General features: G+C 40.9%; 1 protein-coding gene across 1 annotated transcript in view; it reads right to left on the reverse strand.

Moving 5' to 3' along the window:
- The window catches only part of ATL3 (atlastin GTPase 3), a 1114372-nt gene that overhangs the window by 533857 nt on the left and 562025 nt on the right, over positions 1–18490 (reverse strand). The gene's annotated exons all lie outside the window — the stretch shown is intronic.

The following is an 18490-nucleotide window of genomic DNA, read 5'->3' on the forward strand; positions in this document are numbered from 1 at the left end:
ACTGTAGTGGCAAACCCAGCTCTGGATTTAGAGAAAATTGGCAGATGGTAATGCTTGGTGAAAGTATGTACTGAACTCCAGGTAGCGGCTTCTAGGATGTCCCTGGTAGGGGCGACTCTGAGAAATGTTGTAGAGGTAGATGCAGTCCTGGTTGAGTGGGGTTTGATCCCCTGTGGGACAGGTTTTCCATGGTGCTTGTAGCAGAAATGAATGCAATGGCCTATCCATTTGGAAATGGTTTGCTTTGAAGTAGCCTTCCCCACTGCCCCTGTAGCAAATGCCACCAGCAGTTGTTCAGATTTCCTTTGAGGTTTAGTCCTCTCCAAGTAGAATCTAAGTTGTCTGTGCACATCTAAGGAGTGCAGTAGTGCAGTATCCATTCCCCTTTGTTCTGTGGATTAGGAAAGAAGGTTGGCAAATGAACGGACTGATTAAGGGCCACAATGGATACCACCTTGGGCATGAAGGAGGGATTGGTCCTGAGTGACACCCTGTCCGCATGAAAGATGATGAAAGGCTCCACTGCCATAAGGGCCTGTAATTAAGATACCCTTATTGCTGAAGTGATTGCTAAAAGAAAAGCTGTTTCCAAGAAAGGAATTTTAAGTCTGTAGTAGCAGCACGCTCGAAAGGAGGAAGAGTGAGTTTCTCCAATACAAAGTTAAGGTCCCAGGCTGGAGTTGGAGCTCTCCTGGGTGGTTGTAAATTTCTGGCCCCTCTGAGGAACTGCTTGAGCAGTGGATGAGAAAAGAAGGAAGGCTCTGTGTTATAATGAGCTGAAATAGCGGAGGTGTGAATTTTGATGGAAAAGAAAGACAGGCCCTTGTAAAGTATCTCAGTTAAGTATTGTAAAATCAAACTGGGAACTGCTGTGCTCATCACTAGAGATTGGTTCCAGGCACAGAATCTTTTCCATTTTTCAGCATAAGATTTTCTAGTACTAGGCCTCCTTGCCTCTAAAATGATATCCATCACTGGTTTACTGAGGGATGGTAAAGGAGAGATTAAGTAACTAGCCAGGCTGCTAGATTCAGTGTGTGAAGCTGAGGGTGCAGAATCTGGTTCTCCTGCTGAAATAATAGGGCAGGAGTCCGTGGCAGGTGCCATGGGGCCAACAGTGACACATTGTGCAAGAGGGGGTACACCAGTGTTGGCGTGGCCAGTCTGGTGCAATCAAAATTGTCCTTGGTTTGTCTTGTTTGATCTTTAGTAGTACGTTGGAGAGCAGAGGAAGAGGAGGAAAGGCATAAACTGATAGGTTTTTCCAGCTGAAGGACAGAGCATCCACTTTCCAAGCTTGTTTGTGGGGAGTCCTTGTGCAAAATTTGTCCAATTGATAGTTCTGGGTGGAGGGAAACGGGTCTATATCTGGGCTCCCCCATTTGCTTGTCATCATGTTGAAAATCCTTGGTTCCAGTTTCCACTCGTGTGGGTCCATGAGGTTTCTGCTTAGTTCGTCTGCCAGTGTGTTTAGTTTTCCTGGCAGGAATAGAGCTTGTAGATGCACTTGGTAGCTCAAGGCTGTGTTCCACAATGCCATGGCTAGTCTGCAGAGAGGGTAAAGACTGTGTACCCACCTGCTTGTTTATGTACCACATAACAGTGGTGTTGGCAGTCTTTACCATTAATTGTCCTGAAAGAATGTGGTCCTTGAAGGCTGTCAGAGCATTCTGTACAGCTAACATTTCTTTTTGATTGATATGCAGGTGCATTTGACTTGAGTTCCATTTGCCCTGAATGCACTTCCCTGCCAGGTGAGCCCCCCCCCATGCTTAGTCTGATGCATCTGTTGTTAGGGTTTGGGCAGCAGGGGGTAATGTGAATGGTAGTCCCTTGTTTTGGTGGCAGGCCTCTGCCCACCAAAGGAATTCTAGGCGTAGGCAAGGTATGACAGGAATCATTGTTTCTAGATCCTGAGAATGTTGACACCATAGGCTTTTTAGATACCATTGTAGTTTCCTCATATGCAGTCTTGCATATGGAATTAGAAGAATGCAGAAGGCCATGAACCCTAATGCTTGTAGTATTTGCCTTGAAGATAGCAGGGTTTTTGTGGCCACTTGTTTGAAGTAGGTTGTCAAATGAATTTGTTTCTCTGGTGTGAGGAAACCCATCTGGGAAGTTGTATTCAAGCCTGCTCCCAGGAATATAATTTGTTGACAGGGTACCACGTGTGATTTATTTTCGTTTATGGTGTACCCCAGACAAGTTAGTACCCTTTGTACAAAGGCCAGATGATTCAAAAGTATGTCCTGGCTTTCTGCCTGAATCAGACAATCATCCAGGTATGGGTATATTTGAATAATTATTTGCCTGCAAAATGCAATGACTGGAACTAGGCACTTTGTGAATACCCTGGGTGCAGTAGATAAGCCAAAGGGCAGTGCAGAGAACTGATAGTACGTGTAGCTTGCTTTGAAGCGTAGGTATCTTCTGCAAGATTCCCTGATTGGAATGTGCAGGTATGCTTCCTTTAAATCTAGTGTTGCCAACCAGGCGTCTTTGCCTAGCATACGGAGCAACTGGTGAAGAGTCAGCATCTTGAATTTTGGAATCACCAAAAAGGTGTTTAGAGTAGACAGGTCCAGGATATGACGCCATGAATTGTCCTGTCTGGGTACCAGGAAACGCCTCGAGTAGAAACCTTGCCCCTTTTCCTCTTCTGGTACCAAATGAATAGCCCCCATGCTTAAGAGAGAAAGTACTTGCTTTTTGGCCTCTGCCCACTGATTTGGGGGTAGATCTGGCCACCTGCTTGGTGTTGGTAACGTAATGAAGTGAAATCTGTATCCCTAGGACACTATTTAAAATGCATTTGTCCTGGATAATGAGTTCCCAGTTCTTTGCATGAAGAGCAATCTTTCCCACCAAAGGGGCAGTCAGTTGAGAAGTGCTTGGAAGTTTTAAAAAGAAGTCATTGAGACAGTTTACCATAGGGGGGAGTTTTATTACTCCCAGATTTGGAAGTCGAGGCCACCAAATGCTTAGTCCTGTGTGTACCCTGGGACTGAAGCCTGGGAGCTCTCCTGGATCTGGGTTTGGACTGAGAAGGTCTGGAAGAGGCAGGAAAGGATCAATTCTTGGAAGGCTAATGCCTACTAAATCTTGGAGGTTGCACTTGTAAAAAATCTTTAACAGTTTGCATAGATTTAGCTTTTCCCTCCATCTTTTTAAGAACTTATTCTGCCTTGTTGCCAAACAGGCGGTCCTGGTTTAAGGGAGCATCCAGTAATTTTGCTTTAACATGATCTGGCAAGGATTGCTCCTTAAGCCAAGCATGCCTTCTAAGTACAGACCCATTTACAGCAGCCCTGCAAGATGCCTCTAGTCAATCAAAACCACATTGCAAAGTATGTTTTCCAACTTGTTCAGCTGAATGCAGTAAATCCTTATTTTCAGCACAATCAGGAATCAACATAATTTTCTGTTTAAGCAATCCAATAATATTCTGCTGATACTTCAACACATGAAACTGGCAGTTTAAAGCCCTAATGGCCAAAGTTGTAGAAGAGTATACCTTCTTACCCCATCTATTCAGCACCCTGGAGTCTCTATCAGAGGGAGTACGATTTTTGGCAGTAGTAGGTTTAATGCCCTTGGGTCCCTGTGAAATGGTCTCAGGATCCGCAGTAGGGATTTTAATAAGGAACTTGCGAGTCAGGGACCCTGCAATATCTATCAGGTTTTCTGGGAGCAGGAGGTAAAGAGTCAGGGGCCAAGCTAGATTCCAAAAAGGCGTCATCAACAATGTCTAGTACAGGAGGTATGGCTAAAGGCCTGTGCTGGGGCAGGAGAAAGAAATCCCTAAGCCTCTTTTTAGAAACAGAGAAATCCTGACTTTCCCCAATGAAAATGCTCCCTGAGAGTATGCAAGGTTTCATCAAAAGAGAAATCCTCTGGGTGGGGAAGCAGAGGGAATAGAGTCCTCAGCATCAGAATTCACATAGGCAGATAAGGGTAAATCCTGGTCATCAGAGGAAACGGAAAATTCAAAATCCTGGTCAGAAGTATCATAAACAAACTCAGTCCTAGGTCTCTTAGAGGGGGAAGGCTGGCTTCCCCTGATTAAAGTAATAAGGTCTTCAGCCATTCTTATCATTTGTTTTTTAGGCATAGAGGCCTGACCATGCGGTCTGGGCGTCAGTTTTCTAGGCATGGTTCGAGTTTTAGGCCTTGAAGAAGAAGATGGCGTCTGTTTAATTTGCAAGTCAGTAGGCCTGAATACACCCTCAGAAGCCTGTGCCTGCACAGCAGCTCCAGATCCATCCAAGGTAGAGACATTCACAGGTTCCACAGATGAAGCATCTCGTGGCATACCGGACTCTGAATGGGTCTCTGTAGAGGCCTGCGAATCTGAAGTAGCAGGGATCAGGGGCTGCGAAAGCGCCTCACTGAGTACCGGCAAACTGGCGACTGGCTTAGGAAGAGCACTGTCGGCAGCGTTGGACCTAGGCGGCCTGTTTCTGTCTTTATCTTTGCATTTTTTTCAGAATGTCGGTAGTCAGATGGCTTACCGAAGACATATCAGGATAATTAAACCGAGCACCAAAATATTTAGAAGCGAAAATATACCAATGATGGATAGTTCGTGGTTTAAATAAGGCACGAAACAGACAGCGAGGTACGTCGTGGTCAGGGCCTAGGCAAGGTATATAGTACGAATGAAAATCCTTATGAGGTATTTGCTTTCCACAAGTAATGCAGTTATTTACTTTTACTGACATTGGTTTAGAGCAAGAAAAAGGTTCCCCAATGGAGTACTTCGCTTTTAGTTGAAGACTTCGGTTCTGAAACTCGAAAATGAAAATTTCAGGAGTCAGCCGATCAGCACTTGCGAACTGCTTCTGCTTTGCGCACCGCACGGCAAGAAAGACTGATGTAATGGTGTCGGCTGCATGCTTTATACCCCTGACGACCTGACATCACGGAAGAAGAGACAGCAACCGACACAGGACCCAAGACTTTGATAATTAGGCTGACTGGGGGCTACTGCAAGCAGATAACCCAAATGTGATGACTGCAACAGTGAAACATGAAGAACATCCACTATGTAAGGTGTGCTTAGTTACTTGAATTGCAGAATGCATTAACTCTTGTAGCTCATTAGATTCTGCACAAGCAGGAAAGGAAAACATTTTTTGTTTGAGGAGTTCCATGGTATGTTCCGGAAATTTTAGCATATGGAACTGGCAATTTAGTGCTCCGATAGCAAGAGTAGCAAGGTGTATACTTTTTTACCCCATCTGTCTAGTGCTCGGGATCCCTATCTGAGGGGTGGGATTTCTTAGCAGAGGTTGCTTTAATACCTTTAGGCCCTTGAGAAATTACCTCAGGATCAGCATTAAGATTTTTGAAAAGAAATGTGTGTGAGTTAGGGACTCTGTAATACCTGTCAAGTTTTCTGGGTGCAGGAGGTAGGGTGTCAGGAGTCAAACTGGATTCCAGGAAACCATCGTCCACAACATCCAGGACTGGGGCAATGGCCAGGGGTCTGTGCTGTGGAAGATCTAAGAATTCCCTGAGTCTCTTTTTACACTGAGGGTAGTCCTGATATTCCCACTGGAAATGCTCCCATAAGGTATGAAGGGTTCCCCCAAAGGAAAAGTCCTCTGGTGGAGAGGCTGAGGGAATGGAATCCTCTCCATCAGAATCCTCAAACAGAAAAGGGTTGCATGTCTTCATATTCAGATGCATCAGAGTCATCCGATTCCTGCTCAGAAAAAAATACTGGAGACAGATCTCTTTCTTTTGGAAGGGGTAGCTTGGCTTCCCCTGATAAGCATGATAAGGTCTTCCGCCATTTTAAGCATTTGAGACTGGGGCAAGGAAACAGGTGCCTGGGAGTGGGTCATCAGTTTCTTGGGTGTAGTTCGTACCCTGGGGCCTTAGAAACTTGGTCGATTTGGAAAGAACAGTAGATGCGAAAGAAGTCGGGTCAGGAATCAGTAGTGCGAATTACTTCCTCGGAAGCTGGTGCCTGCTCAGTGGCTCCAGACCCATCCAAGGGAAAGACAAGCGCAGGGTCCTTAGTCGAAAAAGAGTTTTGTGGCATATCGGACTCCAAAAGGGTCTCTGTAGCAGCCTGCAAATCCACAGTAGCAGGCATCAGGGGCTGCAAAAGCACCTCGTTGAGGACCAGAGAACTGATGACTAGCTTAACGGAAGAGTTGCCAGTAGGTTTGGACCTATGCGGACTGTCTCTGTCTTTATCCTTATGTTTTTTCGGAAGATCTGCTGTCGGGTGGCTTTCCAAAGCCATATTGGAATTCAAAGACTGTAAGCGAAAACATCTAGCTACAATAAGGGCCCAATGATGTAGAGTTCTGGCATTGAACAAAGCACAAAACTGACAGCGAGGGACATCGTGGTCTGGGCCTAAGCAAGTGTCTGTGTGGTATTTGCTTTCCACAGGCGAGACAATTGTTAACCTTTTCTGACATCGGTTAGTGCAAGAAAAAAAGGATCCCCAACGGGGTACTTAGCTTTAGAAGACTTCAGCTTCAATTCGGAAGACGAAACTCAGGTAGCAGACGACCGGCACTCATGCGAACTTGCTTCGGGCTCTGCGGCAAGAAAGACTCATGTAATGGCGCTGGCTGCCTTACTTTATACTACCGACGACCTGACATCAGTACTGAAGTGGCAGCAACCGACGCAGAAATACTAAGCCTCTGATATTCGGGCCAGCCGAGGGCTACCCTGGCAGGGATAACCCAAATGTGATGAATGCAACAGTGAAACACGAAGAACATCAATTGTTCAGCACATACAGTTCAAATGGCTCCTGGTGAAAGGACAAAATGCAGCAAAATGATGACAAACACTAAAACCATAGTCCCAATAGTAAGTCCATATGAATATTGAGCAGTCCAGAACTGGAGGGGTTTCTCAAAGATTTGCAAACATGGATGATAACATTTCTTTTTGTAGTCCATATGACATTGATTAATGCCATCCTGCACTTCAAGTAGGCTGCAGTACTACAAGCGACACTTGCAGTCACTTGAATCATTGCCTGGATATTGGTCAAATTTCCATTCATTGCCCATTGTAGATGATTTTGCTGGACCATTATTCCCCATTTCTGACTGCATTGTCGACATTGAGGAAGTATCACTAAGCCTTATTTCCGAACACAATGTTGCAGAATCACTAGGCCTCATTTCTGGAAATATTTGTTTCCCTGTTTTTTTTTTCTTCTAATAAAATGTGATGGGCTCATTTTCAAAGAAAGGAATTATGTCAATGGCATCTTGTCCATATTATTGACTAGGGAATGCTTTCTTGAAGTGTGGCACATGAATCCAAATTAGGTAATCCTTTGCATTTAATGGCGGCAGCGGTTGCAAGTAAAACCAGGATGGGTCTTTTCCATCATGGTTGGAAGGAATGCTTCTCAGAGGGATTTGGTGAAAACAGTGTCCCCTAGCAATAATGCTGGGAGGTTGGATCTGGTTGCTGCTGAGCTTTTATAATCCAGGGATGTAGGTGTTGCAAGACAACGAGACACTTGCAATAAAGAAAAACAGATACATCAACATTTTGTAACTCCATATTTTTGGGCAAGGCCGTGGCAGACATTCCCATAGGTGGACACATGAGAATTTCATGTGGTGGGTACTTACTTCCTAGTACTAATAACTGCACTACATGCACTAAATAATGCTAGAGATAATTTCTCTGGCCATATGAGACCAGTTTCTTCACACAATTTACCAAGTCTAGTTTCTACAGTTCGATTCATTCTTTCAACAATCCCTGAAGCTTGAGGTTTGTGCAAACATTGATACTGCATGTTTATCTTTAAAACTTGACATACTTGTTGTACAACCCGAGTTGTAAAATGTGTATCTCTGACTGAATACAAGGAACACAAGATCTGGGTATTAACTCCTGGAGAAACTTCTTGGTGACAGTAGTCATCATTTTTAGCACAAGGGTAAGCTTCATCCCATCCAGAAAACATGTCAGCAATCACCAAAACATTTAAATTTCTGTAAATGCAGAAGTTCCATGAAATCCCACTGTGCACAACAAAAGGGTCCTCATGGCTTTTTCAAAGATCGTACAGGGACAGTAACAGATTTTGGCATGTTGCATTCTAAACGTAATGCAAGTTTTTACAAAGTGCTGAACAACATCTGAGATGTAAGGAGAACACCAATTAGTCAAAGTTTGCCTTATAAATGCATTTTCCCCAAATGAGAGGGCAAATAAGCCCGTGCCAACTGAGTTAGAAAGGAGCATGAGGCTACTAGCATCCCATCTGGGTGACACCACAATGAGTCTGGAGAGCGACTGGCAGCTATCACTGTTCCACCTTACCCTTTTGGAGTAGTCAGCTTGGTTTTGAAGAGTCAACAATTCCTGTAAAGAAATTAGCAGTTGCGTACTTACCATAACTTGGCATCTGTGTTGTCCAGTTTCATTCTTCCTCACAAATGGGTCTAGGATCCGATCCTCGGAACTGACTCAGTCACATATACAAGACTTCAGATCCAATTCTTGAGCTCCTCCCTTCTAACCATAGTGTTCTACTCTGATTCCAACTCCTCAGATAGAGTTTGTTGCCGAATTTCCCACCTTATTATAGAGCTAGAAACAGATACAAGAAAACGTTGGAGCCTCAAACCAGGAACTCAAAGGTTCCAATACCATCTGACAGGTATTTCTAGGAGTGACAGGGCTGGAGAATGGATGAGAAGGAAAGTGATGAAGAATGAAAATGGACAACACAAGTTATTTAAGTACATCACTTCTACATCTGATGTTGTACTTTTCATTCTTCCTCACAAATGGGTCAGAGTTCCCAACTACATAGGTCTTGGGAGGCCCGACAGAAGGACATGCCAGAGCACTGTTGGACCAAAGGAAGCTCTGCTTCTGGAAAAAATGCCTAATTTGTAATGTGTAAAAGAAGTACGAGTCTTGACCAATGGAAGTACTCAAGGAAAAGGCAGATGAAATAGCCACAGATCTAGTGACGTGAGCTCTACGGAGTCGAGGCAATTTTAATCCTTTTTGAGAATAAATCAACAAAATGCAATCAGAAATCCATTTGGCCAGAGTTATCTTAGAAAATGCCTGACCTAAGCGGTTAGGGGAAAAGGATATAAACAGCTGATCAGACTTCCTGAACGGCTTTGTTCTGTGAAGATAAAAACATAACTGTTTACGTCGAGAAGGTGAAGCATGTATTCATCTTTGTTTCTAAAATTTGGAATGAAAACTGGCAATTGTAGGGAGTGGTTAATGTTAGTCTCCGTCACCACTTTAGGAAGAAAGGAAGGATTAGTCCATACAGACAACACTGTCCTTATGAAAAATAATGTAAGGAGGCTTAACCAATAGGGTCTGATGCTCAGAAATTCTTTTTGCTGAAGTGAAAGCTACTAAAAAACAGTTTTCCTAGACAGAAACTTCATATTGCATTTATCCACTGGTTCAAAGGGTTTCTGACTCAAACCCGGAAGGATTACAGTAAGATCCCAAGGAGGAGAGGAATCCTTTATTGGTGGTCTAAGGAGAAAAACTTCTTCATGAAGGCTATACATAATCTGGATGAAGCCAGAAAGAAGGATTTCATTCCAGCATGGAAACTGGAAACATCTGCCAACTGAAGTTTGATAGCAGAGAAGCTAGCCCCTTCTGGTGAGAAAAAGAAGAATGGCTGAAGTAGGTGCTGAAAAGGGATCAATATTCTGATTGGAAGCCCAAATAGAAAACCTTTTCCATTTGCTTCTGTAGACTTTCTTGCTAGAAGCCTTCTGGGAAGCTAAGACAAGGTCACAAACATAGTAAGCAAGCCTGGACTGTCTATGACTACAAGTGCAACAACCATGTGGTTAGCTTGAGAGCATAGAAATGGGGATGTTGAATTCCAGATGGATAAGATAGGAGATCCTGGGTGGGCTCCAGTATCCATGGCGGATACTTCAAGTGAGACCAAATCAGACCTGACGAGGCCAGAAGGGGGCAATGAGAATGATTAAGCTCTTCAGCCAGTGTGCTTTCTGTAGGAATTTGGGAAACAGAGCAAGAGGAGGGTAAGCAAAGAGGAGACCCAGGGCCAATCATGAATCAGAGCATCTCTCTGTGACTCCCCTAGAGGGGGGACTGAGCGAAGTGCTTGCTGCATTTGTTGTTGAGGGGCAAAGGAAATAGGTCACAGCAAGGCTGACCCTAGCAGCTGAAGATCATGTTGGCTTTGGCTACTGATTGAGAGATCACTCATGGGGAATCAGAATGGACCTGTTGAGTCTGTCTGCCACTGCGTTGGTTTTCTCCAGTATGTGCATTGCAATAAGAAAGCGGTATGAAGAGACCACCCAGTCCCAAACCCTCATGGCCTCTCTGCACACTGGACGAGAATGAGTTCCTACTTGGTTATGTATCAGACTACTGGCATGTTGTCTGTCTGAAATGCAGTAGTCCCCAGAGGGAGAACGTCCTAAAAGGCTTGCAACACTAGAAGGACTGCTCTCATCTTTAAGAAGTTGATATGCAACTTTATCTTTACAGGGGATTACATGCCTTGGACCATCTTTCCCAAGAAATGCCCCTCCAACCCCAGCTGGGAAGGATCTGTGGTCACTGTGGCAACTGGGAGAGGAAGGGAGAACGGCCTGCCCAGGAATAAATCATTGGAGTGGATCCACCAGCGAACATGATGTTTGCAGACTAGAGCAAGTCTTATTGGAAGCAAGAGGGGCTGGTAAAGTATGGTGACTGTACCACCAAGGTCCACTGAAAAATACGTGTAAAGAATCTTGCTAGAAGAATAGCAGCTGACACTGACCCCAGACCTTGTAGTACTAGCTTTGCTGGAGGGGATGGATGAGACTGCATAGCCTGTACCTGATTTTTCAATGATGTGCTGCAATAAGGAGGTAAGGATGCCACTCGAGTTGTAATATTCAATAGAGTCCCAATAAATTCCAGGGTCTGTACCGGTACTAGGTTCGATTTGGCATGGCTTATTGAGATACCCAAGTGGCTGGAAATCTGGAGCAAGTAATCTCTGGCTTGTAGAAGTTGATGCCTGGATGAGGCAGTGAGGAGCCAATTGTCGAGATATGGAAACACCTCAGTCTCAAGTGAGCTGCCACTACTGCCATGCATTTGGTGAATACCCTGGGGGCTGAGGTGAGACCAAAGGGCAACATTCTGAATTGGTAACGACTGGCTCCCAGTCGAAAGTGTAGATATCGCCTGGATTGCCCGTCTATTTGGATGTGATAGTACACATCCTGGAGATCTACTCAGCACATCCAGTCGTCCTTGTGCAGAAGAGGCAGGATGGACCGAACTTTAATCATTCGGAACTTTGTCTTCTTTACATATTGGTTCAAACTGCTTAGACCAAAGATAGGTCTTGGGTCTCCTGTTTTCTTAGGTGCTAAAAAGAAGCAGGAGTAAGTTCTGAATCCTATCGGTTCATGTGGGACCTCCTGGATGACTCTTTTTTTTTTTGTAATAGCCTTCAGAATTTGCTGAGCTGCATCTTCCCTCTGACTGGGTGGAACATCAGGAATCGTCTTTCTTTGGAAAGGAGGAGGAAGGGAAAATGGTATGTAGTAACCTCTGGATACGATTCTCAACACCCATGAATTTCTTGAGATACTTGTCCAGGTGTCTAGGTGCAAGGAAAAACAACCCCTGTCTGTCTCCAGAGGTGGACAGTTGGGCAACGCTTCAGGAGCACTGATGGGGCCTATCAGAGGAGTCGTCTCTGAAACCCTGATTATGTGAACCCCCTCTGTCCTTGTGGTGACCTCATCCACTGAAACCTCCTCCTCTGCCTCTGGAAGAAGTGTTCCCATGCGAATCCTGATAAGGTCCCAGAGATTTCTGGAACCACATCTTCTTACCACCCCATTGGTTTCTACAGAATGTATGCAGAGGGGTAGAAAATTTGATTCCTATGACAGAGTCCTTCCTTCCTGTTCGCTGTGGGTGAGCGTATCTTTAACTGATAGAAAAAACAAGTAGGAGTCATCAAAGGGAGCATTAAAAAAGAAGTTATGTACTCACCATAATATTCCATCTGAGTAGTTGTACTTCATTTATCTTCAAACTGTGGGTTATGGATCTGTATCAGATCCGACACGGCCGCATATCCAGCATCTGATCTCAGCTCCAAGCTCCTCCCCTTACCCATAATGCCCCGTCTCCTTCCTCCGTTCAGATAGAGTTTGCTGCCCAACATATAACATACACCCGACCCGACAAGACCTTACCATTACTGACAATCCAAAATTCCTGAGCCAAAGCATAACAAAGGACGCTCCTGAGATGTTCATCTTCCATATATATGGCCAGGAAAATAGTGACAAGGTCGGGGAAGGAGGGGGGGATGGTTGAAGACAAATGAAGTACAACTACTCAGATGGAACGTTACGGTGAGTACATAACTTCTTTATCTGAAGTAGTTGACTTCATTTGATCTTCAACCTGTGGGGGAGAGTCCCCAGCTACTATACACCTGGGAGGCCCTCATGGAAGGATATTCTGGAGCACGGCAGAGCCAAAAAATGCCCTGTTCCTGGATACGATTACCAATTTTATAATGAGAAATGAAGGTATGAGATGAGGACCAAGTAGCTTCAGAACAAATATAATCCAATGACACCCTGGACCAAAAGGCTGCTGAAGTAGCCATAGATCTGGTAGAACGTGCTTTTACCTGACCTGGCGAGGAAACTCCCCTGACAAGAGTACACCAGAATAATGCATTGGGAAATTCAATGGGCAATCGTAACCTTGGAGATTGATTTCCCTAAAAAGGGTTTTGAGTAAGAAACGAACAGCTGGTCAGATTTACGAAAAGCTTTTGTCCTGTGCAAGTAGAACTGTAATTGTCCATGCACATCCAGCAAATGTAATTTAAATTTTCCCTTATTTAGAAAATTTTGAAAAAAAAAAAAACTGGAAGATTGATAGTTTGATTAATATTGGCTTCTAATGATACCTTGGGAAGAAAAGATGGGTTACTATGCAAAGACGCACTATCCTTATGAAAAATCATATAAAGAATCTTGACTGATAGTGCTTGCAGTTCTGACACTCTCCTAGAATAAAGTAATGGCAACTAAAAAGGCAGTCTTCCAAGACAGATACTGCAAATCTACTGAAGTTGCAGGTTCAAAAGGGGGCAAAACTAAAGCCTGAAACACTAATCTAAGGTCCCACGGAGGCAAAGGATCCTTCACCGGGGGTCTCATAAGAAAGGTATCCTTAAAGAAGGTCTTGGAAAGTTTAGAAAAGGCCAACAAAGTCATGTTTTCCCCCATATGAAAACTGGAAATTGCGGCCAGTTGGACTTTGACAGTGGAGGAACTGGCACCTTGCTGAAAAATCCCCGCCAGAAATCCCAATACCGCAGACACTGAAGCAGTAAAGGGATCCAATGCATGCTGCGCAGCCCATACAGAAAAACTTTCCCACTTGCTACAGTATACCCTTCTGGTGGAAGACTTGTGAGCCGCCACCAAAATGCTTTTAATAGGGGGGGATAAACCAGGAGTCCTAATAATCATGGGAAGTGGAGCAGCCAAGCGGTGAGCTTCAGCCTGTCCAGGTCTGGGTGAGGAATCCCTGAGGGATGAGAAATGAGATTCTGAACTGGATCCAATGTCCATGGTGGAACTACTAGATGAGACCACAGAGAGGGAAACCAGACTTGGTGAGGCCAGAATGGGGCAATGAGGATCACAAAGCTTATGAGGAAACACAGTACGTTGCGACCACAATTACATTTATTGAATAACACAAAATAATGCAGCAATATACAATCTTAAAACTTGAGTTAAGCGCTTTCACCTATCCATAGTAGGCTTCTTCAGAACTCATACATTTGAAATAAGCGCCATTTTAAATAAACTTTTAGGCGCGAAACTGGGCTAACTAAGCAGCTGAAATTTAAAGTGCTACTGTGCTTTTTAATAAATATTACAACTTTAAAAATCACAACATTAAAAATCAAAAACAGTTATATTATAAACTCCAAATCACACCAAATGTAAACTGTATATTCACCTATATGTTCATTTGGGACCACAATGTTTATTATTGCACAATTTATTTTTCTTTCTAATAATATTAGAAAATAACAACCATAATGTATGAATAAAATGAATGTTGAATATTAAATCTAAAATAATGAATATATAAATATACTAAATCAATTAGGGGCTCTAGTGTTTCCTTTATATTTAACTTGTAAACATTGGTGATTAAAAATAAAATTAATCTATATATTCCATATGAAATATATAAAAATATGCATAAATGTCTGAATGTCAATCTGTGATATTCTAAAAATGCAAATTGATGTTAAAACATATAACCTAATGTTAAATATTAGAATTTAAAAATTGTATCTTATATATAAAATATTATTATAAATATAAATAACAATAAATATTATAAATTTAAAAAATTTTTTTAAAAAATAGAAATATTGTTATTAATGAAGTACTTGCGTTAATTTGGAAGGGTATGTGTTAAATATAATGAACACTATAACTGAATCTATATAAATATATTATGTTGAATGAATTCATTTTGTCAATAAAGGTTTAATAGCTATGGTGTCATTTAATCCTGGTGAGGTGGCAGCATCTGTATAAAGTTGCCACCATATTTCCCTATAACTTAAAACATCTTTGATGTTGCCTCCTTTAGGATCATATTTAATCTGTTCTAATATGGAAAATTTGAAACTGTGTTCAACACCAAAAACTTCCACATGTCTGTACAAGGCATTGTTCATATCTTTCCTTTTAATACAACATGAATGGTCATAAATTCTTCTTTTAAATGCCCTCTCGGTTTTGCCAATGTAGTAAGCTGAACATACTTCACACTTGGCAATATAGACAACGTTTGGTGTATTGCAATTCCCTTTTACTGGTCTAATTTTAGTCCCATTACAATTGTCCAATACCATTTCTGTATGGCACAAAATATATCTACACTGATTACACTTCCCACATTTATTAGTGAACGTAGGCACCCCACCTATAACACTCTTGTTGTTTGTTATTTTACCAGTTTCCAAAATCTTTTTCAAATTGTGAGTCATTTTATACACTATTTGGGGCCTTTCTCCTAAAATCTGGGATAATTCAGGATTTACTAAAAAAAATTTCCAGTTATTTAACAGTATTTCTTTAATTATGTTGACACATGGAGTGTAAGGTAATATACAAGCCATATTATATTTGTTTATGGATTTTGGAACAGACTCTAGTACCATGTGTGGACTTACTCCCAAAATTGGAAGGTACTTGTAATCTCTTTGGGAAATCACATACTTTTTAACATCTTCTAACATAATTTTGTTGTATTTCTTTTCTGTAAACATTTTGGTAATATAGTCAACCTCTACCAAAAAGTCCTCATATCTAGAGGTCATTCTAGCCGCTGTAATGAGTTGACCTTTGAAAATATTACGAAGCATTCTCCTTGGGTGATTGCTGTCATATTGTAAATAGTCATTAGAGAAAGTACTCTTTCTATATATGTTGGATTTAAAGCCTTCCTCATCATGTGTAACTATCGTATCTAAATATGGTAAGCCTTCTTTACCTATTAAATAAGTAAATTTCAAAAAACTGCTACTATTGTTAATAAAGGTAAAAAAATTGTTTAATTCATCTATATTACCTTTCCATAGAATATATATGTCGTCCAAGAAGCGAGTGTAATGGGAAATATATGTAAAATACTTGCTCTTGAAAAGTATTTCCTCTTCCCAGTACAACATGACTAAATTAGCAAAAATTGGAGCACTAGCTGAACCCATTGCCACTCCTTTGCATTGTTTATAATGTTCACCTTCAAATAATATAAAATTGTTCTCCAATACTAGAGACATACAGTCCATAATCAAACATATCCTGTCCCAATTAATATTTGTGTGTTTCCTTATGCTTTCACAAAACATCTCTAAACCTTCTTTACTGGGTATACTGGAAAAAAGATCTATAACATCTATAGTCACATAATGCATATCAGAGACTTCTAAGGTCATCGGAAATTTCCGTAAAAAGTCCCAGGAGTCTTTAAGTAAGTGGGGGATATCATTATATATATCTTTAAGCCAAACATCAACTAATTTACCCAAAGGAAAAGTCTTTGCTTTACTGCCTGACACTATTGGTCTAAAAGGCGGGTTGGTTGAATCTTTGTGTATTTTTGGAATGCCCACCAAGGTGGCCATTTTGGGATACTGTACCTTTAAAAAATTGTATAAATCATTATCAATACGATTATCAATCCTAAATTCTTCCAAATATGAATTAATTCTCTGGTGGGCAATATTAATTTCATTCAATGAAATCATAGAATAGTTACCTGTTTCGGTTAATATGGTATGTATTTTGGAAATATATTCAATTTGATCAAATATAACTATCCCCCCTCCCTTGTCTGGCTTCATTATACGTATGTTATTATTGTTTCTGAACTTAATCAACTCATCTCTTTCATCTTTAGATAGATTATCTCTAAATTTAGTTTTGTTCCTTGAGTTGGCTAATTTATATAAGTCTCTGTGAACTTGTTTCTCAAATAATTCAACCACAGGGTTCATATAAGGCACAAAAGTGCTTTTAGATTTTAATATTTTAGTCTCCCCTGGTGTATTTGGTTCATTTGGTTCTTTCTTCTTGCTATTATGAAACATAATAGACAAATTGAGTTTCCGTGTGTATAATTTAGTCTCTATCAAATGGTCAACCAAATTATATTTGGGGGTGGGAATAAATTTCATTCCCCTTGACAGTAATTTGTAATGGACATCTTCTACCTTAAAATTTGTAAAATTGTAAATTTTAAATTCACCTGAATGGTTATTCCCAGTATCTTTCCCAATAACTTCATTCATCTCTACATCTCTTTCACTGTTGTTACTTTGCATTGTCAATTCCAAATTAATTCATATTTGGAAGAATTTAGGATTGATAATCGTATTGATAATGATTTATACAATTTTTTAAAGGTACAGTATCCCAAAATGGCCACCTTGGTGGGCATTCCAAAAATACACAAAGATTCAACCAACCCGCCTTTTAGACCAATAGTGTCAGGCAGTAAAGCAAAGACTTTTCCTTTGGGTAAATTAGTTGATGTTTGGCTTAAAGATATATATAATGATATCCCCCACTTACTTAAAGACTCCTGGGACTTTTTACGGAAATTTCCGATGACCTTAGAAGTCTCTGATATGCATTATGTGACTATAGATGTTATAGATCTTTTTTCCAGTATACCCAGTAAAGAAGGTTTAGAGATGTTTTGTGAAAGCATAAGGAAACACACAAATATTAATTGGGACAGGATATGTTTGATTATGGACTGTATGTCTCTAGTATTGGAGAACAATTTTATATTATTTGAAGGTGAACATTATAAACAATGCAAAGGAGTGGCAATGGGTTCAGCTAGTGCTCCAATTTTTGCTAATTTAGTCATGTTGTACTGGGAAGAGGAAATACTTTTCAAGAGCAAGTATTTTACATATATTTCCCATTACACTCGCTTCTTGGACATATATATTCTATGGAAAGGTAATATAGATGAATTAAACAATTTTTACCTTTATTAACAATAGTAGCAGTTTTTTGAAATTTACTTATTTAATAGGTAAAGAAGGCTTACCATATTTAGATACGATAGTTACACATGATGAGGAAGGCTTTAAATCCAACATATATAGAAAGAGTACTTTCTCTAATGACTATTTACAATATGACAGCAATCACCCAAGGAGAATGCTGTAATATTTTCAAAGGTCAACTCATTACAGCGCTAGAATGACCTCTAGATATGAGGACTTTTGGTAGAGGTTGACTATATTACCAAAATGTTTACAGAAAAGAAATACAACAAAATTATGTTAGAAGATGTTAAAAGTATGTGATTTCCCAAAGAGATTACAAGTACCTTCCAATTTTGGGAGTAAGTCCACACATGGTACTAGAGTCTGTTCCAAAATCCATAAACAAATATAATATGGCTTGTATATTACCTTACACTCCATGTGTCAACATAATTAAAGAAATACTGTTAAATAACTGGAAAATTTTTTTAGTAAATCCTGAATTATCCCAGATTTTAGGAGAAAGGCCCCAAATAGTGTATAAAATGACTCACAATTTGAAAAAGATTTTGGAAACTGGTAAAATAACAAACAACAAGAGTGTTATAGGTGGGGTGCCTACGTTCACTAATAAATGTGGGAAGTGTAATCAGTGTAGATATATTTTGTGCCATACAGAAATGGTATTGGACAATTGTAATGGGACTAAAATTAGACCAGTAAAAGGGAATTGCAATACACCAAACGTTGTCTATATTGCCAAGTGTGAAGTATGTTCAGCTTACTACATTGGCAAAACCGAGAGGGCATTTAAAAGAAGAATTTATGACCATTCATATTGTATTAAAAGGAAAGATATGAACAATGCCTTGTACAGACATGTGG

The sequence above is a fragment of the Protopterus annectens genome, chromosome 6.part0, assembly GCF_019279795.1.
Source record: "Protopterus annectens isolate FY-2018-M chromosome 6.part0, PAN1.0, whole genome shotgun sequence".
Classification (NCBI taxonomy): Eukaryota; Metazoa; Chordata; order Ceratodontiformes; family Protopteridae; genus Protopterus; species Protopterus annectens.